This window comes from Thalassophryne amazonica, chromosome 16 (assembly GCF_902500255.1).
Source record: "Thalassophryne amazonica chromosome 16, fThaAma1.1, whole genome shotgun sequence".
Lineage (NCBI taxonomy): Eukaryota > Metazoa > Chordata > Actinopteri > Batrachoidiformes > Batrachoididae > Thalassophryne > Thalassophryne amazonica.
In genome coordinates, this window is record NC_047118.1 from 33,849,010 (window position 1) to 33,873,443 (window position 24,434).

General features: G+C 43.3%; 1 protein-coding gene and 1 long non-coding RNA gene across 2 annotated transcripts in view; both read right to left on the reverse strand.

The window, feature by feature from the left end:
- The window catches only part of grb2b (growth factor receptor-bound protein 2b), a 52,340-nt gene that overhangs the window by 9,606 nt on the left and 18,300 nt on the right, over positions 1 to 24,434 (reverse strand). The window lies entirely within an intron of this gene.
- LOC117527955 lies at positions 305 to 22,181 on the reverse strand. The gene is made up of 3 exons (XR_004565643.1): positions 22,170 to 22,181; positions 14,379 to 14,385; positions 305 to 377 (listed from the first exon to the last, which is right to left on the reverse strand). It is a non-coding gene; the product is annotated as an uncharacterized LOC117527955 (long non-coding RNA).

Here is a 24,434-nt window from a genome sequence, read left to right on the forward strand (position 1 = left end):
ACAAATTTGATAATTCATTAATTTATAAACAAGAGAAAAGGGACTACATTTTGGTGTGCATCACTGGTCCTTTGACGTCAACAGGTTCCAAACAGTCCAATGAAAACTTTAAATCGGAGTCCAATCCAATCCAAAATTGTTCTCAGTCAGCTTGCAAAAACAGAGTTCAAAAACAATCCCGATTCCCGACAATGTAGTCCATAGCTGATGCCGTGGATTGACTTCTTTGTGTACAGACTGCCGCCTGCTTTTCTCAGTCCAGAAAAAAACAAAAAAAAAAAAACAAAACAAACAAAAAAAAAAAAACAGAAATGTGTCGAGCTCTTCATCCGACAGCGGTTCTACTTCACCTAGAGACGCCCCAGCCAATACTGCAACTTGGCAATTCTATGGTAACGGAATTACAACAGCAGCAAAATCTGGACATATGGCATCTAAGATTAGCTCAGATTGTAATTCCGTTACCGTAGAATTGCCCAACTGCTTCCAGATGATTTACGGCATACTGGACTTGTTTGTTTGTGTTAGAAGAATGAGCAGCATCACTAAGCTCCCTTAGTCTAACTAACATGTTTGTTTTTAAGCCCAACAGCCCAATATTCCCTTTTCTTCACTTTCGGCGAAGTAATAAATTTGATACGTTTTGATTTGGAATAGAATGTGTAGTATTCCCAGTGTATTTGCGTGTATGGAAATAAAAGCTACTGTAAGGATTTTGAGCTTCACTCATTTTTAAACACTATTTTGAACACAACTGTATGTTCATGCAACACTCACACAGCAGATTAAAAAAAAGGGGGGAAGTACACAGTAATACACAAGGAAACTGGAAGTACCCAAGTGATGGCTGTCTTTAAGATAGCCACTGTGATGACCCAAGGCTCAAACACAAGAGGCGCACATACACCCTGGATGTGCTCGACACACAGACCTGACCTCTAAAAACAATTAGCAACAAAGGTTTATTGATACATCATGGTAACAGCTGATCATGATCACACCAAAATATATACTCAGCTGCCACTTTATTAGGCACAGCTGTAGATCTTGTTAATGCAGCTCTCTAAATTAGCCAGTCAACTCTTGGGGATTTCATGCAGAAAAACCAAAAACACAAGCTGTTATTCAAATTAATTCTGCGGGTACAAATTTTCATATTTGAATATTCTGAATTTTTTTCCCCCAATTGTAGCCATCTTTACTAGATTAGGTTACAAAGAATCAATACAGTGTCAGCCACTGCACACCTTTGGACAACATTTCAACATTTTGGCCATGTGGTGCATTTCTTTGTGCACGGTCTAGTGCGCAGCTGCTTGAATGTTGAGGACCCCAGTAGCTGGAGAAGGCCAAGGGGACTCGAACGTTTCACTATGCTGTGGCAAACTGCTATTTTAGAGGCATGGAGATGAATGGATGGCCTGCCTGGGTGGTTGCAATTCGGGACCCTAAGCGGTTTTGTGGTGTTATGCTCATGACTTGATTTGATACCAACGAGATAAACATTCACCTTCTGCAAACGGGAACTGAAAGAGAGCTTTAAATTTACTCCCATGCATTTTAAACTCAGGTCTCAGATATCTGCAATATTATAAAAGACGTCTTGTCATAATCATGACATGATGCAGACCTCCTAACTTCTGTCAATAGCAGAATTAATTGGAACCAGTGAATAGCAGACAAGTCATTGGAGAAACATTTCTACTGATGACACTACAGTTCAACTGGGTTGTTCTCAGGACTCCAAGAGCTGCAGCCCATGACAATACGCAGAAACACACTTGTTCGTCTAGCAGTTTTTAGCTCACTGAATAAGAGGAGACAACCACAGCATTGTGTCCCACTGTGAGTACGGTCTTTCCGTACTCCAAGAAAGCATTATGCCATTGCAGATCTGTGGGTGCCATGGATTTTCTTTCTATCTCCAATTCCTCTTGTAGATATTTTTTTGTCTTTTAATGTGATTGAGCTACAATAGTTGTAGGAGTTTGTATTTGAGGGGCTCAGGTCCAGAACAGGGATAATCTCCTCCACAGCTGTCACTGTAAACCCCCCCCCTTTCCAATTTGTGAATGGCGCTAAATAAGTCACCATTCAATCATTCACTAAACTCTGCTCTACAAATATTAATCTATGTCTCTACTAAACCTTGTGATTTCACAGTTACATTGTGTTAACCACAACTTGCTAACCATGGTTCAGAAATATTCACAGTGATGCTGTGGGTAAGATGGAGCTGCATTGTGAGAGATGGTTGAAAATATCAAAACTATATTCAAGTTAAATGTTGGTGAGGAGCGTAAAGTGGCAGTGAAACAGTTTTTATAGTCAGGGTCCTTGCTTACTCTGGAAGTGGTGCAATGAGTCACACATTCTGTATAACCCTTTAGGTAAAAAAAAAAAAAAAAAACACCATTCTGAGCAAGTCAACATAGATGTTATAAAAAGAGAAGACACTAGAGAATGAGGGATATACAGATATGGATAACGAGGCAGAAAATACAAGATGCCAAATACACCACGTGCCTGCAGTGACTGCAAAATCCAGACCTGATTGCAATAAATCAGGAGCAGGGATTACCCAATAATTTGCGTTAATCTGAGCCTAAGGCAGGGTAGCCAGATAGAAAGACTAAAGCTTCAGCAGATCCTCAAGAGACAAAAGCTGTGTATTCTGTCACCAACATCAATACACCTCAGAGCTCACGCTGCTTCCAAACTGCACACAACACAAGAGAAATCAGAGCACTTTTCTTTTCCAATGTCACCCATCTTGCAACAATCTTCTTCTTTGTCTTTCAGCTGTTCCCGTTAGGGGTCACCACAGCAGATCAATCGTTTCCATCTCACCCTGTCCTCTGTATCTTCCTCTGTCACACCAACCACCTGCATGTCCTCTCTCAGCACATCCATGAACCTCCTCTTTGGTCTCCCTCTTCTCCTTCTGCCTGGTGGCTCCATCCTCAGCATCCTTCTCCCTATATACCCTGGGTCCCTCCTCTGCACATGTCCAAACCATCTCAATCTCGCCTCTCTGACTTTGTCTCCAAACCGTCCCACCTGAGCTGTCCCTCTGATATGTTCATTCCTAATCTTGTCCATTCTTGTCACTCCCAAAGAGAATCTCAACATCTTCAGCTCTGCCACCTCCAGCTCTGCCTCCTGTCTTTTTGTTAGTGCCACCGTCTCTAAACCATACAACATAGCTGGTCTCACTACTGTTTTGTAAACTTTCCCCTTCACTCTTGCTGATATTCTTCGGTCACAAATCACTCCTGCCACCTTTCTCCACCCACTCCACCCTGCCTGCACTCTCTTCACCTCTCTACCACACTCTCCATTACTTTGAACAGTTGACGCCAAATATTTAAACTCATCTACTTTCACCACTTCTACTCCTTGTAACTGCACTATTCCACTGGGCTCCCTCTCATTCACACACATGTACTCAGTCTTGCTTCTACTGACTTTCATTCCCCTTCTCTCCAAAGCATATCTCCACTTCTCCAGACTAGACTCAACTTGCTCTCTACTCTCACTACAGATCACAATGTCATCTGCAAACATCATAGTCCATGGGGACTCCTCTCTGATCTCATCTGTCAACCTGTCCATCACCACTGCAAACAAGAAAGGACTCAGAGCTGATCCTTGGTGTAATCCCACTTCCACCTTGAATGAGTCTGTCATTCCGACAGTATTCTCAGAGCAAACATTGCATCTGTAGTGCTCTCTCGGCATGAAACCATATTGCTACTCACAGATCTTCACCTGTTTTCTAAGCCTAGCTTCTACTACTCTTTCCCATAACTTCATGCTGTGGCTGATCAGCTTTATGCCTCTGTAGTTACTGCAGCTCTGCACATCACCCTTGTCTCCACTCCTCAGGCATCCTCTCACTTTCCAAGATTTTATTAAACAATCTGGTTAGAAACTCTACTGCCATCTCTCCTAGACATTTCCATGCCTCCACTGGAATGCCATATGGACCAACTGCCTTTCCACTCTTCATCCTCTTCATAGCAGCTCTCACTTCTTCCTTGCTAATCTCTTTTACTTCCTGATTTACTCTCACCACATCATCCAGCCTTTTCTCTCGCTCATTTTCTTTGTTCATCAACTCTTCGAAATATTCCCTCCACCTTCTCAGCACACACTCCTCACTTGTCAGCACATTACCATGTGCATCTTTTACCACCCTAACCTGCTGCACATCCTTTCCAGCTCTGTCCCTTTGTCTGGCCAATCAGTACAAGTCCTTTTCTCCTTCCTTACTATTCAACCTCTTGTACAGCTCGCAATATGCCTTTTCCTTTGATTTGCCACTTCTCTTCTCGCCTTACGCCGCATCTCCTTGTACTCCTGTCTACTTTCTTCATCTCTCCGACTATCCCAAAACTTTTTCACCAACCTCTTTCTCCTTATGCTTTCCTGGACCTCTTCATTCCACCACCAAGTCTCCTTGTCTTCCTTCCACTGTCCAGATGTCATACCCAGTACTGCCCTAGCTGTCTCCCTCACCACATCTGCAGTACTCTTCTAGTTGTCCAAAATTGCTTCCCCTCCAACTAGTGCTTCTCTCACCTGCTCGCTAAATTTCACACAACAGTCTTCCTCCTTCAGCTTCCACCATCTGATCCTTTGTTGAGCTCTCACTCTCTTCTTCTTTACCTCTAAAGTCATCCTACAAACAACCATCCTATGCTGTCTAGTGACACTCTCTCCTGCTACCACCTTACAGTCTGTGATTTCTTTTAGCTTGCATCTCCTATAAAGAATGTAGTCCACCTGTGTGCACCTTCCTCCACTCTTATGTTACCCTGTGCTACTCCCTTTTCTTAAAGTAGGTATTCACCACAGCCATTTCCATCCTTTTTGCAAAATCAACTACCATCTGTCCTTCCCCATTCCTATCCTTGATACCATATCTACCCATTACTTCCTCATCACCTCTGTTCCCTTCACCAACATGCCCACTGAAGGCTGCTCCTATCACCACTCTTTCATGCTTGGGCACATTCTCCACCACCTCATCTAACACACTCCAGAAATCTTCTTTCTCCATCTCACAACCTACCTGTGGGGCATATGCACTGATGATATTCATCATCACCCCTTCAATTTCCAACTTCACACTCATCACCCTGTCAGACACTCGCTTAACCTCCAACACACTTTTAACATACTCTTCCTTTAAAATGACCCCAACACCATTTCTCTTCCTGTCCTCACCATGGTACAACAACTTGTACCCACCGCCGATGCTCCTGCTCTTACTTCCCTTCCACTTGGTCTCTTGCACACACAATATGTCTACCTTTCTCCTCCCCATCATATCAGCCAGCTCTCTCCCTTTACCAGTCATACTACCAACATTCAAAGTCCCCACTCTCATTTCCACCCTTCTAGTTTTCTTCTTCTCCCGCTGTTCGTGGCAACGTTTTCCTCCTCTTCTTCGTCGTCGTCTTCGCCCAGCAGTAGCCCAATTTCCACCGGCACCCTGTTGGGCAATAGCGCCGGTGGCGGACGTTGTTAACCCGGGCCGCGACCGATCCGGTATGGGAATTCGATTCTGAGTCTGCATAGTTGGGTTGGCTCGTTTTACGCCGGATGCCCTTCCTGACGTAACCCTCCTCATTTATCCGGGCTTGGGACCGGCACTCAGAATGTACTGGCTGCACACCCCTTGCAACAATAACATTTTAAAATCAAAATTACTCCAACATTCCCTAGTTCGACTCCCGTGACTGAACTGGGCTCGAATGATACTGGAATTCTAAGATATGTCAGACCCTTTCAGAAAATATTAGTGAAAGTTGCTCTAGTATGTTCTAGGGCTGCAGCTATCGATTATTTTAGTAATCGAGTATTCTATCGATTATTATGGCGATTAATCGAGTAATCGGACAAAAAGTACTTTTGTGTTTTAAAACATTAACAGTCCAGGGTTCTCCCTAAGTAATGGCACAATGTCACTGCATCATCACAGAGATTATCAAATTTAGTGTATCCCTTTCTGTTTTCCTGGGTAATTATTTTTTCACATCTTTACAAGTTTTGGAAGTTTCCTGGTGTCGGGCCAAAGTCTTGACATTTTGCTGAAATGGGGAAGGGTTGTGGCTTTCTGTTTTTTGTTTTTGCCAACTTGCAAAATTTAACCATTTATTTATTTATTAAGGTGGTGGACTGGGTCCCTGCATGAATTTCTTTTTAACACTCTCTCTACGATTCGGCCAGTGCATTTCATTTTCAGCTGGAGGTTGAACATGCAGCCTCGCAGTCACTTGTTTTTTATTATTGTTATTTTATTTGAGTTCCCGTGTTTGTGAAGCATTGTGTGTTGCCCAAAAAATCGAAAATTAAAAAGCGAAACACTCATTGCGAGTCACACAGAAGAAAGAGTGGACTTCTTCCAGAGACCGTCTGTGGCCGGGACGGAGCTGTGTGAGGCCAGTGCTGAGCCGCTCACACCGGGCAGAGAGACGCAGCAGCCGGCCGCCGCGCAGAGTGGCCAGCGGACGAAACTGTGTTAAAAAACAAAAAACAAACACACTGCTTTGCTTTAAATACACAGTAAGCTATTTTAGATGATCAGTGTGGACCGTCTTTTTCCTTAAAGGCTTTATTTCCCTCTGTCGCGTTGGAAAGCTGTAGCTTTTGTGCTAATTTGATTAGCGCTTGCTCTACTTCTTCTGTTTGTTTTTCTGGGGACATTACAGCACCATACACAGGCCTGGCATATGTACTACAATGTTAAGCGAAGCTTCAAGGCACAGAATTTGCCTCGAACATTATTTGTAACTGAATTATTCGACTAATCGTTTCAGCCCTAGTATGTTCCATTTCACAGTTTCACAAAAAAATATAATGGTTGCACCATCCACAGCCTTGACCTAGGCGCTCTATATGCAGACCTGTCTGACATAAGGTAAATACCAGTAAAGTTTGGTGCTGAAAGAAAGGTTCAATACTTCTCGAATTATCACGCTCACACATGCAGAAAATTGGCTGGCAACAGCATTGAAACTAGAACTGCTCTCACTTTGCAGGTGGTTAAAAACTCATGTGTGCCTCTTTAAATAGAAAGGAGCTGCTGCCCACCACATATGTTCCTCTGAAGAGAGCTGGAGGAATACAGCTGAACAGTCCATCTCTTTTTTTTTTTTCCCCAGACTGTGCATGTGCATAGTTTGCAGGTTTCACACAGCAAAGCAGGAACGCGCAGGTATGCCTATATTTTGTTCAAAGTAGGGTCGTTTCTACATGCACAGAAGTAAAATGGTTTACAATACCTAACACAACACCCAAAGGCACATTAAAATCTAAAAGGCAGGACAAATAAACAAATGAAATTTCAGGGGAAAAAAGTATTCCATGCTATGACTCCTTTGTCGCATTAACAGATTAAACCTTGTATGATTTAGCAAGCATAGAGTCTCTGGAGAATCACCTCAATTCTGAGTTAGTTACTACAGTATTTTAAATTGTTGAGGATGACTCATCTCAGCTGACTCAAGTAAAGTTCAAACACACCTACCCAAGTAAGCCACCACAACCCATGAGGCAATGGACAGATAGTTTTATGTGGCAGGAGGTGTTAGCTGATCAATGAACACTTGATAGGACGGGCACATGCAAGTACGACGACAGAATGAGATACTGAAAACATTTTCAGAAAGAGAGGGAAAGACATAACATACCTCACCTGGACTGACATTGTACTCCAATGCCAACATACTGTATAAGAGCTGCATTAAAGTTAGCCCCATTGCTTAACAAGGCACCAAGAAAGACCATACAGTATGCAAACCACTTCACACTGTACAACCCCTTCTATGTTAGAAAATACCAAATCTATTTATGGTTTAAGAAATGAAGAAGTCTGAAATGACAGAAAACTTTAGTCAACCTTAAAAATGCTGTTGTGGGGAAGTACTTCAACAGTTCCCTGAAGACTGTGGCTAAGTCAGCCTTTAACTGTTGCTTCTATAAGGAAATATAACTTTTGTACCGCTTCCAGTCAATTCCTTTTCTCATTATCAATTAGACTCAAGCAGCAGGGAAGAAGATGCTATTTTGCATTATATATTTACAGCTAGGACTCATTAATATGTAGTTTAAATCATGTCATGAGTAAAGTTACAGAAAAGAGACAAACCAGATAGGAACTAGAACAGCAAAGCATATTTATAAGCAACTGTTTGCGGCCATCTGAAATGTGACTAACTTACAACATGAGCTGTACCAGTTATTTTTTCAAGAAATTCCAACAAACCAATTAGGTTATTTCCCTTTCAGAAGAAAATAAACTAGTTACAATGCAAGATGATGCACGGTGATAATGACTACGATACAGCAGCAGTTGATTTTTTGTGGCACAACTAGCCCATAAACACGAGTCCATCACATCTGTCAGACTGTTCAAGGCTGATAACTAGCGCTGTCTCTCTCTCTTTGCCTTTTTTCAAAACCCTGCTGTTTCTGATCACCTCACACACGTGGTTCAGACACAAGCGTACACGCACACACGCTTCGTTGCCCTCTGTTAAGTGCCATGTGACTGGGCTTTTGGCTGAAAAAGGTTTTCAACAACAAAACAGAATCACTCAATCATACATCATCAGGACTCAATTATTGTCTTCACATTTTTCTCAAAAAAGCTGTAAAGTGGAAACAGAGTGAAGAAAAACAACAGGGTGCATTTCTCTGCTGTTAATGTGCACTATGGCATGCAACTGGCTTAGTGTTGGTTTGATCACAGGTCAGATCCAGGATCTTGCACGGGGGCTGTGTAGGGCTATCACAATACTAGAATTTCAAACAACACTGATACCCACGAAAATACTTTATGCCATTTTCATTACTGCCACATAGCAATCTCGTCATATCTGACAATTTTTTTTGGCCAGTTTTAATTTTTTTTTTTTTTATTACCAGCCATAATGTTGGGTGCCTGTGACTATTATGCCTTTGCGAGGTACTACACAGCACTGGTTCATCATCGTGCTTCGAACTGAAAGGACAGTGGGGTGTCAGCCTTTAAGATGCTTCGCCACGTTTGTTGTGCCACTTGACTTTGTCAATAGGGATGGAGCCGATCTAAGCCAATAGTAGCATCGGCTTCCAATACAAGCGTAATTCACGGATCGGAAATTTCGGATACAACCTACGGAGCTTTCTGATCCAGGAGCCATGTCTGTTTCTGCTGAAACGTCTTGCTGGCTGCTCTCTGCTCTGCCTGCGGAATGCAGGGTAGGGGTTTGCTGAACGAAGGCGCATCTCAATGAGACGGCCAACTGATGAGACATGCCTCCATTTAGGAAATCTCTTCCTGCAGCTTGCAGCCAGCTCCAGGTGAGCGTTGAGGAGTACTGACGGTCACTGACCAACTTTTCATCACAACTGGGAGTAAAAGTGCCATGATTTACCCAGACTGACTCCAAATAAGAGTAAATTAAGTACTTTTATTTATTTGTAGGTGGTTTTTGTGGCATTTTGGAAATGTGCTCTGCCATTACAAAGGTATACTCGAGCACCAGATGGCACACACGCCCCAACAGATGAAACTTCAGCCACTGACCCAACAACAGCACAGTTTACATACACACCATTAATCAGATACATTTTGTCCTTTTACATTTGCGCGTGTTTCAGCATTCTAAAGAGCTAATTTTTTGGAGAGCAAGAGACAGACAGAGTGAGACATGGAGGGAGAGAGAGCAAAACGGACAGAAAGGGAGAGAGAGAGGGAGAAAGATAGTTGTCTTTTCTCTAAAATCTATGCCCCCCCCCCACAAGACATTTTCATCAATCAACATTTGATTGATTTGATATTTTTTCACAGCACAAGTACATGTCCCATTTGAATAAGGAGCTCATTTCCAAAATGCCACAAGAAACCACTGAAAAATAAATAAAAGTACTTAATGAGTTCAGCAAATCTAGGCTTGCATCTTGGATGCATCTTCTGGCAAATTGTAGCTGAACTTTCAGGTATTCTTTTAAAGAAAATCCTCCTCTATACCACTTCATCATGAAGCTGTAGAACTGGGGATCCTCAGAAAATCCACAATAATGATGATAATAATATTAAAGCAAACAGAGCACGGGTATTGGAATAGTATCTGTATCGGCAGATATCCAAATTCAGGTATCGGGATCAGATTGAAAGTGGGGGGGGGGAGTGGATCGGTGCATCCCTAATTGTCACCACCACTTTGTAGCATTGTTTATCAACATCCTTAGCCTTTCCCTGGTCATTCGCCTCGTATACAAAATACTTGCATTTTCATTTTCAATTAAAACTGATTGCAGCCAACTGTGAAGCGGCTGAGATGAAGATCAGCACATCTAACTCTGAGGCCATGGTTCTCAGCAGGAAACCAATGGATTGTCTACCATGCATAGGGAACGAGGTCTTGTCCCAAGTGAAGGAGTTCAAGTACCTCAGGGTCTTGTTCACAAGGAGAGGACAATGGAGTGTGAGATTGGCTGGAGAATCGGCACAGCAGGGGCATTATTGCATTCGCTCCGCTGTACTGTTGTGACAAAAAGGGAGCTGAGCCAAAAGGTGAAGCTCTCAATCTACTGGTCAATCTTTGTTCCTACTCTCACCTGTAGTCATGAGGGTTGGGACATGACCGAAAGAACTAGATCGCAGGTACAAGCAGCCAAAATGGGCTTCCTTAAGAGGGTGACTGGTGTCTCCCTTAGAAATAAAGGTGAGAAGCTCAGTCATCTGTGAGGAGCTCAGAGTAGAGCCACTGCCCCTTTGCACTGAAAGCAGCCAGTCGAGGTGGTTCGGGCATCTGGGAAAGATGCCCCTTGGGCGCCTCCCTAGGGAGGTGTTCCAGGCACGTCCATCTGGGAGGAGACCCCGGGGAAGACCCAGGACTAGGTGGAGAGATTATATCTCCACACTGGCCTGGGAACGCCTCGGTATCCCCCAGTCAGAGGTGGTTAATGTGGCCCAGGAAAGGGAAGTTTGGGGTCCCCTGCTGGAGCTGCTACCCCCACGACCCAATCCCAAAGCAGTTGAAAATGAGTGAGTGATGAGTATATCAAGTTGTCGAGCTTTGCTTTAAATTTGATTTTAAGGAGGATAATTAAAAAAAAAAAATTCATATTGAGGTGCCTGAATTACTTTTGCATTTGAAATGGCATTGACAAATTCAAATATTAAAATCCTAAGGGGCTGAATACTTTCAAGGCACTATAAATCTTAGGCATCCAGCAGCAAGTCACTGATAAGCCTTTGACACGTCACCATCCATCCATCCATTTTCTCCCGCTTTATCCGAAGTCGGGTCGCGGGGGCAGCAGCTCAAGCAAAGCCACCCAGACCTCCCGATCCCATAGGCCCCGTAGGCCGAGACAATGGTGAGAGACCTGTCCCTGACCCGAAGGCGTAGGGACGCGACCCTCTCGTTGAGCTGAGCTGGGGAGCAATAAGCAATGCGACCCCAGCTCTCCGCCTCTCCCCATGGGCAACGCCAGAAAAATGAAGCGTCTAGCCCCTCTCCAGGAGTTGGGTACCAGAGCCCAAGCTGTGAGTGGAGGTGAGCCCGACTATTTCTAGTCGGTATCTCTCAACCTCCCGCACAAGCTCAGGCTCCTTCCCCCCCCAGCGAGGTGACATTCCACGTCCCAACAGCCAGGGGCTGTGAGCATGGACCGGACCGCCGGGCCACCCGCCCTCCACCGCCACCCAATCCTCTCTGCACCCAACCCCCATGGCCCCCTCTGCAGGTGGTGAACCCACAGGAGAGCGGGCCCACGTCGCTCTTTCGGGCTGAGCCCGGCTGGACCCCATGGGCTAAGGCCCGACCACCAGGCGCGCGAGCCCCAACCCCAACCCTGGCTCCAGGGTGGGGTCCCGGCTCCGCCATACTGGGCGACGTCTTGGCCCTTGATTTTTTACTGGTCATGGAGGTTCTGAACTGCCCTTAGTCTGACCCGTCACCTAGGACCTGTTTGCCTTGGAAGACCCTACAAGGGGCACAAAGCCCCCGACAACATAGCTCCTAGGATCATCCGGGTACACAAACTCCCCCACCACGATAAGGTGGCAGCTAGAAGGGGAGCACACATCACCAATGTGCCAAATAGAGACATGACAGAGCAAGAGAAAATAATGATAAAGAACTCTTCTTTATCATTATTTAAAAATTATCCTTTTTGTAACTACAGAAAGAAAAAAAAATAATGACAGGATGATGTCAGACCTGGAGTTCAAGAGTAATTAATGAACCAGAAAGTGAATTACAGGATGAGTATTATGCTGCGTTCACACCAGGCGCGACCAGACGCCACAAATTTGCTTCGGTCGCGTGGCGACGCACGCGCCACCATCGCCTGGTTTGTCACTCTGCTTTCGCTGCAAAAATTCGCCCCAGTGCGTCATCAAATAGGAGGAGCTTCCATTCCACTCACCGGCTCCGACTGTCAGTCAAGTTAACATGACGGACCTTGATCACACGGAGCGAGTTGTTGTGGAAAGCATCATCATTTGCTGCAGGAGCTGCGTCTGGATGACGGCCGCTTTCAGCAGTCTTTCCACCTCTGCAGGACCCAGTGTGAGGACCTCCTGTCCCGTTCACGTGTGCACATGTAAAAAAACACCTCCGCTCCCCCTGCTGTGGGGCTGCTCCTCGCTCCAAAAACTCTGTCAAAATTGTGTTTAGAAACCAGTCACCATTTGCTTTATTATACATCTGTGTAGTTAATAAATAAAATAATCTTCATGGACGATTCACTTGTGCGCGCACGTAAAAAGAGAGAAAAAAAAGAAAAACTCCGCTCCCCCTGCTGCGGGGCCGGTGCTCACTCTTCCCCCAAAAACTCTGTCATAATTGTGTTTAGAAACCAGTCACCATTTGTTTTATTATACATCTGTGTAGTTAATAAGTAAAATAATCTTCATGGACGATTTGCTCACGCGCACTTAAAAAATAAAAATAAATAAATAAATGAATAAATAAGAAAGAAAGAAACTCCCCTCCCCCTGGTGTGGGGCTGCTGCTTGCTCTTCCCCCCAAAAAACTCTGTCATAATTGACATGATTGGTCATCGCGGCGTGACAAGAGGAAAAGTTCAGATTTTTGAAATTGGGGAGGAGGGCAACGTGACGTGATGCGACACAATATCACGCCACAAATGCGCCAATCGCTCAAAATCGCTTCACTCACGTCGCGATGCGTGACTTGGCGCCAAAATGCGTCCTTACATAGGGAGTACATGGCAACCTGTCGCTGCTGTTGCTCGCGTCACGCCTAGTGTGAATGCGGCATTAGAGTGACAGCATCTTCAGGGACATCTGCTGACCAGGACATTTATGTCCAGGGACAGCTGCCAGCCATACTACTGCTTTAGACAACCAATGTAACAAGCTTCATGCCGTGACTGCATTTAATGAACAAAATATGGTGTGTGTTGCAACAGCAAACCACCTTCACATGTCCAATGGTCACTTTATAATGATTAGAAAGGCAGCAGGGATCTAAACATCTGAGTCGAGTACTAATACTAAATTAAATATAACTGGCACTGCATGTTACCTATGTTTCAACAGTCACAGTCCAAGTTTATTTTAGCTCTAAAGCATAAAAAAAGAAATAAAAGCAAAGGAAACAATAATAAGCAGGCCTGAACACATATTACATTGTGTTCTCTTGTGAAGGCTTTTGACTAGCATGGGTAGCTGCTGGGGAAAAAAGTATTGGCAGGATGATAAACCTGCTGGTGAATATCGACTTTGAGCATGTGTCATACACAGACAATAGAAAAAGACAACAAGGGAGCGGCACAAATAACAGGCTCCCATACAAACACACTTTCCTCCATGACCAAGAAGGAAAAAAGTAAGTCCTGCACAGACACGAGGAAAACATTACACTTGTTGGAACAGTCATTTCAATAAATTGTCTGATTCTAATCACAAATAACCCATTTGTATCCCTTTGTGAAAACGTGTTTGTTTGTTTTTAAGATATGTTGGGGTCACAAAATTATTTAATATTGGGTGGGCATTTAATCAACTTTAATAAAAATTTATTTAGTTAGGACAAACTAATTTTCTAAAAAAAAGAAAGAAAAAAAAGGGGGGGGGGGCCTGATGCTTGGTCTTGGGTGACACTCCAATATGGTTGTTATAACTGTAACAGTCCTAAAGGTCTGTGGCTCAGCAGTTCAGGAGGAAATGACTTGTGAAACAACAGTCAAACGTTACATGCAGTTTCTCTGGTGCTCAGCTGTGACTGACTGCACAAGTGATGATTTAGCTGGATGATATTAAAGAAGACAAGTACTTGTGGAAACTGTAATGCTGCGTTCACACCGATCAGACGCTACAAATTCACAAGGGTCGCGTGGCGACGGACGCGCCTCCTTCGCCCGGTGTGTCGCTCTGCTTTTGCTGTGAAAATTCACCCCGGTGCGTCATCAAATAGGAGGAGCTTCCATTCCGCTCGCCGGTTCCGGTTGTCAGTCAAGTTAACATGACGGACCTTGTGTCACACGGAGCGAGTTGTTGTGGAAAGCTCCCAATACAGAGAGTATCATTATTTGCTGCAGGAGCTGTGTCTGGATGACAGCTGCTTTCAGCGGTCCTTCCACCTCTGCGGGACCCACTTTGAGGACCTCCTGTCCCGTTCACGCGCGCACATATAAACAATAAAGAAACTCCGCTGCTTGCTGCAGCTTGCTCCCCCCCAAAACTCTCTCATAATTGTTTTTAGAAACCAGTCACCATTTGTTTTATTATACATCTGTGTAGTTAATAAGTAAAAATCTTCTGGGACGATTTGCTCGCACGCGCACGTAAAATAAAGAGAGAAAGAAACTCCGTTCCCCCTGCTGTGGGGCTGCTGCTCGCTCCAAAAACTCTGTCATAATTGTGAAATAAAGGACAAAAGAGGCATAAGTCCTGCTCACAGGCTGCTACCAGAGACAGGACATGTTCACATCTTCAGCCAAGCTCCAGACATCTCCACGTCACTACATATTCAGTCCCTGATTGGTCATCGCGGCGCGACGAGAGGAAAAAGTTCAGATTTTTGAACTTGGGGAGGAGGGCAATGCGACGTGATGCGATGCAATATCGCGCCACAAATGCGGCAATCGCTCAAAATCGCTTCACTTGCGTCGCGCTGCGTGACTTGGCGCCAAAACGCATCCTTACATAGGGATTACATGGCAACCTGTCGCTGCAGTCGCTCGCGTTGTGCCCGGTGTGAACGCGGCATAAGTGTTTTATGTTTTTATTTAATGTCACTTAGAGTTTGGTTGGTTTTTAGATTGAACAGTACCATTAATAAATTTGTACAAAGAAGCCTTACATTTTAATAAGATAAAAATGTAATCGTTCAAGGGGAAAGTTATTTATTTATTTAAATGACTCAGACCTGTATAACAATATGCTTGTGTGGAGGGGAAAGTCTGTGGAGAAAGAAGGTGCTAATATTTAATCCATCATCTATTAAACCGGGGTTAAAGTGAAGGAAGTAGGTGGGACGGTTTGGATCCTTAATCCCATCAGTCTCGCAACTGGTGAAATGTTAAGAGGGAGGAGGAATTCACAGACTAGTACAGAACACAGCGTCATACTGATAAATAGTTTTTATTGTTATTAGTCAATGATTATGTGCTCCTCTCAGAAACTGTGTGCTTCAACTTTAATTCTTCTACTGCATCAAATATGACCCATAAGTCCAATGAATCAGGACCATAAAAGGATATTGATAACATAGGACATCATAGAGATGGATGTCTATAGTTACAACGCAAATTCAAGTTTCAGCAAGCCATGAACTAGCAAATCACCTACAGCCCACCTCTGAGGAAAATTCTGTACTTGGTAACCTCGTGATGTAAATAATGTCATCCGGCAGACCGCAAGTGCCTTAAAGCCTGTTGTAGGTTTTGTCAAAATTTTAATGTACTTAGCTCAAGTAGTGTAGTTTCTGTGAGTGAAAATCTGATCTCGCACTCACTGACCCAGTGAAGTAATCAATATGCAAATCAGGTCACTGTTGTAAGTGAATTTAACTGTAATTATGCAATGCCAAATACAGAATTTATAAATTACACATTTAGGATAAAAATGTTTGTCATATTTTGTATTTCTACATACAACACAGACTGTCACAATAAGACCAGAAAGTCAGCAATTTACAGAAAGAAGGTAGCTGAGAGATGCTTGTGTAGCATCTTATAATATGCTACACAAGCATCTTTCAAAGATCCGTTGAAGGGAGTCAGTTCTGTCTGTCAGCAAGGCTGTTAAATCTTTATTTATTTAAGGAAGAAATGAGAACAAGTGCACAGTGCTTGGGGGAACAACCACATTTTCTGTGGTCTCCACTCATTTTCTGCCTTTAGCAGTGCTTTCAGACAAGCTACAGCAAAAATAATACAAGCCCAAAAAAACATATACTCCTTCCCATCCACACAGGGGACATGGGTGCAGCATATGCCAACTGGTAAATCTATGTTGGACTTAGAAGTTGGGCACAGGTCAAACTCAAGTTGATATAAATCACATAGACCAAAGCTTTGTCCCCCTTCAGCAAGCATAATTTCCAGTTATTTATTAATTTATTTATTGGCACAATAAATTGTCACTTACCTTGAGATTAGAAACACTTTTTTTTTTTTTTATCTTCACTACCAAAAATATCTGGTTGACTTAGTGGTCAGTAGTACAGTAAATCTCACCTAAACTGTAATCGTATAAACCGGATATTTGCACTCACTGGACAAAAGCAAAAGTAACAATGTTTGATATGGTTTTTCATGTAATAAACACCATAGATATTGGATTTAGTTTAATGGATTTTCGCTTACATTGGACATAATGTCCTGTCCCGTTGCAATGTATTTCCATTAAAAACACCTCAAATATATGGGACAGTGCATCCCTTCACTCCATTTTGGCATCCCTTCACTGGCTTCCTATCCCAGTGAGATCACATTTTAAGGTTCTGCTACTAGTCCATCAAACTGTTCATGGACTGGCACCCCCTTACTAAGCTGACCTAATTAAACCTTACGTACCACCCCGGGCTTTGCATTCTCAGGGTGCAGGACTACTTTGTGTCCCTCAGGTGAATAAGAAGGCTGCAGGTCATAGAGCTTTCTCTTATCGTGCCCCTGTATGGTGGAATGATCTCCCTGCATCAATAAAACAGATTCTGGAGACTTTCAAGTCCAGACTTAAGATGCACTTATTTTCCCTTTCATATGGCTAGCATACTGGTATAGTATAGTTCTACACTTTTTAAAATGGTAAATGGACTGCATTTATATAGCGTTTTTCTATCTGCATCAGACGCTCAAAGCACTTTACAAATAATGCCTCACATTCACCCCGATGTGGGGGTGCTGCCATACAAGGCGCTCACTACACACCGTGAGCAATAGGGGATTAAGGACCTTGCCCAAGGGCCCTTAGTGATTTTCCTGTCAGGCTGGGATTTGAACCGAGGATCTTCTGGTCTAAAGACCAACACCTCCCTTTCTTTACTCTTTTGATTCATTTTATTAGTAAACATAGCGTGCCGTGGCCTCAACTTTACCTAAATTCTGGGTCTTTTAGTGAAGCTCACAGCTAGTGGCCGGCAATCACCTTAGTATTTCCTGTTTTTCTTGCTGTTTAATGCCGACAAATTATACTGCATTTCTTGTCTTTCTGATGCCTGATTCTGTTTTTTCTCTCTGTTTAAGGTGCAGCTCCATCCAGAGATGGGTGGTATTTGTGCTGGAGACCCTCCTGTCCTGTGCACCAACAGCATTTCCGGTATATATGTTTTGTGAACTGTTCTGTAATTTGTGTCTGTAGCATGGCCACAAGCAGAGGGTCACCCCTTTGAGAATGGTCTGCTTGAGGTTTCTTCCTCAGAGAGAGTGTTTCCTTACCACTGCTGCTCTGGGGTTAGTAAGGTTAGACCTTACTTGTGTGAAGGCACTTGAGGCAGTTCTGTTGTGATCTGATGCTATATAAATGCAAATAAACTGAAATAAAATGAAACTGAAAAGAGCAGTCTGGATGTGCCCAGTAACAGAGGAACGAAATGCAGCACTGACAATCAACGATTCGAGGAAAGTGAGTACCTTATTTCCGTATTTAAAAGACCAGGGACTTATGTTTTTTAATCCGTGCTCAGATACAGAACCTAAACAAGGTAAGGCGTAAGTCAACCCTGGTGATTATTAACAAAATGCTGCTTATTGGCCTGCACTGTATTATGGTGTTAAGTTACACACATATGCCTGAGTGTTGCGAACCACAGAACACCGCTTTAGATCAGAGCCCTGTGTGAACCCGCACACCTGATAAATGTCAGACACCGCAAAAGGCTGCGATTTGTCACTTTTCCGCTTTAACTCCTTCTCCCGTCATATTTTTAAAGTTTTTGCAGTGTGCACACCAATTACATATTGATCATGGATCAAATATGTTTGGCAGAAAAGTCTGCAGACATAACCAACTTCACAACACTGAGTCAGAAAAAGATACTCAACTGATTCGCAATTCATGGAGGAAAATTACACGTATTGTACCATTGGTTTGGAAGTTGATGATTGCATGAAGACATGGAGCTCGTTGACGGACAAATTAATCCAGAAAAGGCACCATTCCTGCAGCTAATTGCATTAAGATGCGACAAAGAACTTTAAAAGGGTCACACGCACATCAATGTCAATGCATGGCCACAGACCTGGAAAAGCATAAATTAGGCTTTATGATTTTAAGGTACCACTCTGCAGCGAACTTAGAAAAAAAAAAGAAAAAAAAAAGTGATATGACCAAATGTAACTTTTTAATGCACACAATGCCTGGCGCTTATTTAAGGCAGGCATTTTTTTTTTTTTAAGATGAAGTTTTGACCCGTCATGAAATGAGGCAAGTCCCTATTCAAGGTCAGCCATTTAATCAAGGAAATACAAAAGCCTAATTGGTGCTGGGGATTCCCAAAGACTGATCAGTGCCTCCTGGCTGTAACTAATCCGTTACATACATGTAACGGATTTCGATTATAATGGACAAAATTTAATGGTCCACCTGAATCCATTATATTTTACTGTATACCGGTTTCAAATAGGGATGGGAATTCAAAACTTGTTTCAGTTGAGAACCGGTTCCCAACAATCTAATCCACCGGAATCATATGCCTACAATCTTAACGATTCTTTTTATTGTTGTTGTCATGTTTTCTATGGAGATCTGTATTGCAAAAACCAGCATGTGAATCTGTGTACTATGCTGTTGGAAACTCACAAGAAGGAGTCGTCACATGGGTATGAAGCCCGATATATGCTTCTCCCTCTCTGCAGTGCTGTAGTGACAGAGAGGGCTCTGCATTGATACGTACTCTCTCTGAGGCCCTCTCCATAGTCTGACATGCATCTCCCCAAAATTGAAACTACATGCCAAAACAACAGAGACCGCAAGGGCTGTGATTGGTCACTTTTCCGGTTTCACTCCTTTCTCTCCCGTCAGATTTGAAAGTGTTTGCAGTGCGCATGCTAATTGCATCATGGATCAAACAGAGGAACGTTTGGCAGAAAAGACCACAAATATGATCAACTTCACAATTCGGAGTCAAAAAAAAAAAAACTAAGACCCTCAAATGATGCGCAATTAACAGAAGGAAACTGCACGTAATGTTGGTTTGTAGGTTGATGACTGTATGAAGAAGGAGGGCGGTGAAGGACAAATTAGTCCAGAAAAAAGGAAAAAAGGGGAGGGGGGGCGCGACCAGGATCCAGGAAAGACTGCATCGGAAATAAATTTATTATGGCTCTTTACAAATACTGTGATTTGAACAGTACCAAGTAATCACATGAAGTGCACCCATCTTAATTATGAGATGCCTAAGAAGTCCCACCCCAAGCACACACAGACACACAAAAAAAGCCCAAATTCAATGTGCACTATCAAAAAATTCCATCTCATCTTCTGTGACCAAAACATGGTCACTGATGTTAAGAAGAAGAGTGCGTAATAAAACAACTTAAACACAGCCCCATGCAAACAGCTGTGTCTGCTGCCTGATGTGTGGCAGATTCACACTCAACTGCAGGGAAACAATAAAGCCATCTGCTGCCCAGGCTCTGCAGTCCTAGAGGTATGTAATGTGACAGATTATATAATTCCAATTATTGTTATTTAATTATTGTGTGAGATATCGAGTCTGCCACAATATGACAATTCATACCATCTCTGGACTGTCAGGTTGTCCGCTGTATATGCATTCGTTGTTCAAACCGGCTCGATAACTCAATTGGAGGGGGTGGAGGTGCAACTGACGAGTGTTCAAGCGGACGACAGCTCTTACTGCCAGCACTGCAAAACCATGTCTGGAAGAGGTAGGGCCTGTATTAAATATGTCACGGTTAGGCAACAAACTAAATGAGAGGAACAAAGCTGGTTCGCTTGTGAGGGTTTTTATTATAGTAACCAGTGCTATCTGCCTTTAACTGCTATTCAACAAGCTCAGGGTGGTTCCACCTTAAGTCCAACAGCCCATCACTCACTTCCCATAATGCTACAAATGGATGGGGTAGAATATAATTCTGAAAAATCAACCAGTGTATATTATGCAAATGTGTCTCTCACACTCACACACACACACACACAAAATGTTCCTACTCTAAGACATTTAAGTCGATGCTTCAAACTTTTTAAGTATTTTGAACCCAAATGTCAGAGTCAAATTTGATGAACAGAAATTCTTGTTTTCCTGTTCACATATTAACAGAAAAATTAGGTAAACATAAACTGGTTAAATATAAAAGAAGAAGAGAGCTGGAACAGTTGTGTGTGCTTTTAACAATAAGTAGCAAAAGCACATACCAAATTGTAACACATTTTATACACATAGGAATTTTTGGATGTTTAAATGCCCAAATGTCCTCAGAGTACATTGCAGACCTTGTGTCAGTACATAAGTGATTAGCATGTGCAGAACGTTCCACCTGCAGAGACCAATGTGACTTGGTCGTCACAAGACTGATATGTGGTAATACTCTCTTAAAGGGATTATAAATTTCTGATCAGATCCACATTTTTTAAGCTTATACAAGGTATTTCCATTCAGATTCTCAATCCGTGATCTGTACGGTCCGTCCCCCAGTGTTCTGAATGCATGTGAGCCATGCATTAATTGCAGAGTTTACATAAGTGTGAATTTGTATCATGGTGACTTGTTTTTAAAGTGAAAACTGTATTTATTTTCATGCATTTGCATTCAAAATAAAACAATATCACAATGAGTGGAGAACCTGCAGCTTTCGTGCATGTCATTCAGTTGTGCATGCCTTGTACTCTGCTTCAGCAATATGGGGCTGTGGACTGCGGCTTTTCCACATAGATTTCCTAAAAACAACAACACACGCATTGACAGATTTCGCTGTGCGTCCTGTTGACGAAAAGGTCAAAAGAATCAGCCAAATAAACGGTGTTTTTTGATTAGTTAAATTTGTCTCACTAAAAAAAGCGCACGTCCCCTTGCTTTGTCTGTGAGGTGGAGCAGCCAGTGTCTGCTGCTGCAGGGATCAACACAAGCGCGGTGTATTTTTAAAAACTATACAAACACACTGCTTCACTTTAAATACACAATAAGTCTATTTTAGATAATCAACAGCACACGTCTGTCTCACTGGTCAATATTGAAGTACAGTTTCAGAGGAATCCATAATCACTGACTAGCAACAATAAAAACAGGGGCAGGGGCCGCCAGGGCTGCCCCTTGTCACTAATCCTGTTTATGGACAGGATTTCAAGGCGCAGTCAGGGCCTGGATGGTGTCCAGTTTGGTGACCTCCGAGTTGCATCTCTGCATTTTGCAGATGATGTGGTTCCAGTGGCTTCATCATTCAGTGAACTCCAGTGCGCATTGAGCAGGTTTGAGGCTGAGTGTGAAGCGACTGGGATGAGAAATCAGCACCTCTAAATTTGAGAACATGGTCCTCTGTAGGAACACAGGGGATTGTGCCCACTGGGTCAGGGGAGAGTTACTGCCCTATCTCAGGGTCTTGTTCACGAGTGGGGGTAAGTTGGCGCATGAGATCGACAACAGATTGGGGTGGTGCATGAACTCTTACGGATGCTGTACCTGACCGTCGTGGTGAAGAAGGAACTGAGCGGGAAGGCGAGGCTCTCAATTTACCAGTTGATTTATGCTCCTATAATCATCTATGGTCATGAGCTTTGGGTAATAACAGAAAGAATAAGATCAGGGATACAAGCAACAGAAATTACATTCCTCTGTTGAGTATCTGGATGTGCACTCCTGGAGTGGGTGAAAAGCTCGACTATTCGGAAGGGACGCTGAGTAGAGACGTTGCTTCATCGCACTGAAAGGAGCCAAATGAGGTGGTTCGGGCACCTGGTGAGGATGTCCCCGGTTGTCTCTCTAGGGAGGTCTTCCAAGCATGTCCAACCTGGAGGAGGCCCCAGGGAAGACAGATTATATTTCCCAGCTGGCGGAGGAGTTACAGGATTTGGCTGAGGATAGGGAAGTGTGAGATGAGCTGTTTGCTCTGCTGCCACCGTCACCCGGATAAGTAGTGGAAAATTAATGAATCTTTATTAGCATGTTGCTGTGTTCCGCACTATCCCCAGCTACTAGAAATAACTCATTTACACCCATGAATAGACCGTTTCATGGATACTGCCATATTGGATTTGGCGCTGTGCACTCTGGGAGTGTTTGGGGACAAACAAAGTATCCCAAGGAGATGTCCATCTACTTGAACGTGTTGTAGATGTTGTGATCCTTGGGTGTGATTTAGCAATTTAGCAACAGTGCTGAATGTAATCATCAACACGTATGACCTAACAGACCACACAGCAGTCATAGTAGCAGCACTTTTAAATATGCAGCCACAATAAGCTCTTTCTGCACGTTAAACTGTTCTATTTATAATTTCAGTTATATAATGTATACCAAAAATATACCAGTACCAAGCTTAGGCTGGGCCACCACAGCATTTGATGTTTAAACTCTTTGCAGCTGCTGTAATCTTGACTTTTAGCTTTAGAAAAGATAGCTAACTTTAGAAACCACTTAAGATTTAACCTGAGATGCAAACAAAACAATGTTATTCCCAAATGCATGAAGCAAAAGGCACTAGAAGCAGGTCACAGCAGAAAAGATCCAGCACAGTTACCTTAGGAGGATTTTGGGTCTTAGAATTAGAAGGCTTCATTTTAAAATATTAGACCTCCAAAATAATCTTGATTGTCTGCACAAAATGTTAGAAACTTTAGTGGGGGAAGAGGCCCTTAATAACATCACAAAGTTCACAGTTAAAATTCAAATGGCTGAGCATTTAAAAAGTAAGGAGCGGCAAATCAGGAAGTTTCAAAACCTTTTAGTGCAGAAAAGGCGTACTTTCAGTGGGAGTATTTTTAAAGATACACCCAGAAAAATTAGTGACAACGGGGAAAATTGGGTAAAGAATCTCTCCAACAGGGTTCTTACACAGACAGAAAAGGATGTGCTCGTTAAAGGACTAAATTTCTCAGTGACCCTTAAACATATACCGACAGTAGATTACATCACTGCAGTAGAGTCAGCCATTAAACATAACAGTTTGTCAGAGTCAGAAGCTGGGGACCTCTGACTAAGAGTCACAGCAGTGCTGAACAGTGCTAAGCCTCCTCCGTCCAACATCACAGGAGAAGAACGGAAAGCTTTGTCAGCACTGCAAAAGGACCAAAGCATCCTCATCCTGCCAGCGGATAAAGGCAGATGCACGGTGGTCCTGAACACATCGGACTACGAGGCCAAGATCAACAACTTGCTCAGTGACTCCAATACATACGAACGTCTGAAGAGAGACCCCATGAGCGGCTATAAGAAGAAAATCATTAGTTCCCTCCAAAACCTGGAGAAAGAGACTCATCGACAGGCAGACATACTACAGACTGTACCATGGAGACGCCACTTGTGCATCTATGGACTGCCCAAAATCCACAAACAGGATGTGCCACTCAGGCCTATTGTATGTAGCACAGATTCCATCACGTACAATTTGGCCAAGCACCTCAAGTGGGTAACTCAGACCACCATGTGGAGAACACTCAAGATTTTGTGAACAAGATCAAGGACCTTCAGCTGGAGGCAGATGAAACAATCGTGTCATTTGATGTGACTTCGTTGTTCACCTGCATCCCCACCGCTGAGGCCGTCTCAGCGGTGAGGCAGAGACTGCTGGAGGATGTGTCTCTACTTGAAAGGACCAAACTCACACCAGCCCACATCTGCCAATTCTTGGAGATCTGTCTCAGCACCACGTATTTCCTGTTTAGGGGGAATTACTACAGGCAGATTCATGGTTGTGCGATGGGGTCTCCGGTATCCCCCATTGTGGCCAATCTGTACATGGAGCGAGTGGAGAAGACAGCCCTGACATCTTTCACGGGCATC